The sequence below is a fragment of the Molossus molossus genome, unplaced genomic scaffold (genome assembly GCF_014108415.1).
Source record: "Molossus molossus isolate mMolMol1 unplaced genomic scaffold, mMolMol1.p scaffold_m16_p_20, whole genome shotgun sequence".
NCBI classification, from domain to species: Eukaryota; Metazoa; Chordata; class Mammalia; order Chiroptera; family Molossidae; genus Molossus; species Molossus molossus.
Window position 1 is genome coordinate 34,566,773 of NW_023425356.1, and position 4,430 is coordinate 34,571,202.

A 4,430-nucleotide genomic window follows, 5' to 3' on the forward strand; every position below is an offset into this window, starting at 1 on the left:
AAAAATCAATAAACAAAAAAATAATATTGCTAGACTAATATTAAAATAGTTGTGTTATTTTAATAAGATATGCCCACATATTTCTTCTTTGTAAAATGCAATCTTTACTATTACAATACTTTTGAAATTAACTTTTCTTCTGATTACAGAAAGCAATGGGTTTTAATTTCTGAAAAATGGGAAAATACAGTAAAGCAAACAAAAAATTCACACATAACTTCACCTAGTCAGATAGAATCACTATTTACATTTGAGTATATTTTTTTACTGTACATATTTTCTAATAAATCGGGACTATATTGCACTTCTGTTCTTAAAACATGCCTTTTCACTTACTGTGTCATTATTATCTCCCAACATCATTAAATATGCTTGTACACATCGCTTCTCAGCCTTTTGGCTAAGATCAAGTGTAATATCTGTTCTTATCAGTTTAAATATGCTTGTACAGCATAATTTTTAATGACTGCATAATATTCCAGCTCATGAATTTGTCATATTTATTATAGGACATTAAGGTTACATCCATTTTTGTTATTATAAGCAATGATAAAGTGGCTATGCTTGAATATAAATATTTTCAAGCATCTATGATCATCTTTTTAGAATAAATTACAAAAGGTGGAATTGCTGAGGCAAAAATTATATACATTTTAAAGACTTTTGAACATATTGTCAAGTTGCTCCCTAGAAAAGTTAAACTCACGGACTTACATTGCCAGAACCAACACTATGGGAAAGATGAGGGAAGCTTCTTTTTACATTTAGTTTTAAAAAAATTATCTCACACCCGGCCGATGTGACTCAGTAGTTGAGCACCAACCCATGCACCAAGAGGTTGCTGGTTGGATTCCTGGTCAGGGTATATGCCCAGGTTGTGGGCCAAATCCCCAGTGGGGGCATGCAAGAGGAGGCCACTAGATATTCTCTTTCATCGATGTTTCTAGCTCTCGCTCCCTCTCCCTTCCTCTCAATCTAAAATTAACAAAGAAAAAAAATTTTTTTTTCAATAAATAAAACTTAAAAAAAAATTATCTTACTATTATTTTTGCTTGTAATTTTGACTACCAAAGAGATCAGAATTGTCTCTTTTTTTAATTTACTTTTTTATTTCCTTTTTTTAGTTTTATTTGCTTTTTCATTTTTTTCTTTATTTTTTTGTTTTCAAATATTGTCTCTTATAGTTACTGCTATTTCTGTCTGTGAACGGTCAAATCATATCCTCTCATTTTACTCACCTTTTAATTGTTTTCTAGTAAGAGTTATTACATATTAATCATATTAAACCATTTTCACATATTCTTAAAAGTATTTTTTCCAGCTTGCTACTTGCTTCCCCTACACAACTCTGTGGCATATTTTGTTGTTGTCATTTACATAAAATTTTAATGTTAGATAAGGTATATTTATTATTCTGTTATGGTTCTTTCTTTGCTATACTGTTTGAAAATTTTTCCCTTTTTTTGAGATTTTATATTCACCAATATTTTATATTTTTATTTCTTACCTTAAAAAATTTATCTGTAATTTAGTTTTATATGCTGCATATGCAGTAATTTCTTTCTATTTTGTTTTTCTTTGCAAACTACCAATTTACCCAACACTATCTATGGATTTACTCAGCATTCCCCTGTCCCATGAACACTAAAACTTCAGGATTCTGGAAGGAAAAAATAAAGTTCAGAAGCATATATATTTGTGAAATGCTGAATAATCTATTTTCTCATTAAGATTCATGGAACATATTTCCATTGAAAAACCTCAAAATTTCTACAGTAAAGATACCCCTGGTGGCCTGGTGCATGTGGCTCAGTTGGTTGGTCATCATCTCATGCACCCAAAGGTTGCTGGTTCGATTCCCAGTGAGGGCATATGCCAAGGTTGTGGGCTTGATCCCTGGTAGGGGGCGAGTAGGAGGCAGCTGATGGATGTTGCTCTCACATCAATGTTTCTCTCTTCTCCCTTCTTCCCTCTCTCTAAAAAATCAAGAAAACTATTCCTAAAAAAAAAAAAGATACCTATTTTATCTTGCTTTCCCTAGAATTATGCATTTAACCACATAATCCTTTTACAAACAGCATCTGTTAGCATCAAAGAAATGAACGCTCCCAAGAACACGGGTGAGTATCTAACTTGAAAGATCAAGAACCACTCCCATCAAACACTACGGTCGGGATGTCTGGAGAGGCCCAGTATGTGTGTGGTGCCCTCTTGCCGTCTTTTCTAAATAAACTGAGAAGTAAGAATCACTAGGGCAGACAGTGGTCAGACGCGCCCTGTGTTATCGTCAGCAGGTGTGTTAGAGGGCGTCTAGCTGGGGGCCAGGTGCCCGCTACCTGAAGCCCGCAGTTCGGTGCAGCTGCTCACCCGGCAGGTTGTCCGCAGGGCTGCCCGCCCGGCTGACACTCGCCACCTGGAGGCCCAGAGGAAAATTCCGGTGCCTGTAGGTAGCAGCACTCACGAGGAAAAAGGAGAGTGTGAGTCTAACGAGTTTGTTTTTTCTTTCAAAATCTGCTCATCAGGGAAGTTACTCCCTCTCCCCTGGGTGTAATACATGAGAGGCCAGGGGGCTAGGGGGCAATCTCGGGAGGAGGAAAAGACATTCCTGTGACGATGCTCAGCTTTACTCTTCTAAACCCATTGGTTTATCCCTAAAGAGCAATGGGCGTGGCTGTCGCCCCAGAAGGAAGATCTATCAGGGTAACTCCGCTTCTACCTTCTTCTTTTTTTTTTTTAATCCTCATCTGAGGATATTTTTCTATGTATCTTCAGATAGAGTGGGAGAGAGGGAGAGAGAGGGAGAGAGGGAGAAACATCCATGTGAGAGGGGTATATCAACTGGTCACCTCCCACATGACCCCGACCAGGGCCGGGGATGGAACCGAGGTACATGCTCTGGATTGGAATCGAACCCACGACTCATTTGTTCACAGGCCGACACTCTAACCATTAAGCCAAACCGACCAGGGCCACTTCTACCTTCTTCAGGCTCCTTTCTCCAACACTGGTCACTGCTCTCTGAACGGAATTTAGATTTTGATTCCTGAAAATTCTGAAGTGGATCAGAGTAGCATCATTAATAAAAACCAACCCCAAGGCTCCCCTACTGGATTCGGAAACTCTCTATTCTATTTTCCATCCTAAATTATGTCTAGCTCCATTGTCCAACATGCATTTTCGGAGATTCTGCCAGGAGAGTAAATACAACACAAAGACACTCCCCAATAATAAAACAAATGAAAGGCTCCGATAATAAAATACCAACAACATTTAGGTGGCCCAAATTTTATTGTAAGCCTTCTTCCATTTTCAAATTGACGAGTTAACTCTCCTTGCAAATGAAAATCCAAAAATAATAAAGTCAGGAATAAACTAATCTCCCATTGATCTTTTTATTCCCATGCCATTATCATACAGTTTTGCTTATTAAATTTTAAAATATTTAGATATCAGCTAATATAAACCTTGTTCTTCTTCCTAAAAATCTTAGCTGCAATTTTGTTGATTCTTCTAGAAGAAAGTTGAGATAATTTTATCTAGTCAAACATTATAATTTTTATTAGATTTGTATTAGTTTCATAAATTAATTTGGGAAATATTGACTATATTGGATCTTTCTATACAGAAACACGGATAAACTTTCAATAGACAAATACTCAACTACCATTAGATGATCTGATGCATTAATTCAAATAAATGTGTTAATCACAAAATAGCATCCCTGGGACTTGTTTCTTTTGTTTGTTTTTAGAGATAAGACCAGCAAGTGTGAGAGAAAGCCAGTCTGTGGGTTGGCAGCCGGTAAAAGTCAAATCTGAAGCAATGCAGAACCGGCACAGTGAAAATCAAATCACAGAGGTGACTGAATAGTCTGGCCCAATGATAAAATTTTAAAAAGTACTTAAACTTAATTCCACTTGTACGTGAGGAATGAGCTAACCGAACGACAGCACTGAAATGGATGGTATAGAGCCTAGTCTCTGACTAAAGAGACATGCTGTGGGTTCCTTGATCTGCACACCTGCTCTTGTGGCCGGTCCTTGACAATAATCTGACACACCTGTCCGTCAGGACCCCTCTTAGGCATCTGCAGAATGAAGAATTGGACTAGGTAACATCAAATGGTTTTCACTGTCTTCTGATGACACCAAACTAGATGCATTTATGGGGGTTGGAGACAAGAGAGCATGGGTTCTAAACTATGACATCCTGAACTTTCATCCCCACACCGTCACTTGGTAGTTCTAAGGCCCATTGATGCAGCCTCAGTTTCCACATCTGTATACGTGGAAGAGGAGGGGAAGTAAACCCTCTTCAGAGGATTGTTGTGATAAGTCAGGGGATCAATCAATGGGATGTGCTTATTTAGAACACTATCAGGCATGAAGTATGTGCTCAATAAGTGTTAGTTCTTATTTTTATAATTATTC

At 37.5% G+C, this 4,430-nt stretch overlaps 1 pseudogene; it reads left to right on the forward strand.

Annotated features, from left to right (window-relative positions):
• The first annotated feature begins 380 nt into the window (after positions 1–380).
• LOC118638080 lies at positions 381–487 on the forward strand (annotated as a pseudogene).
• The last annotated feature ends 3,943 nt before the right edge of the window (positions 488–4,430 follow it).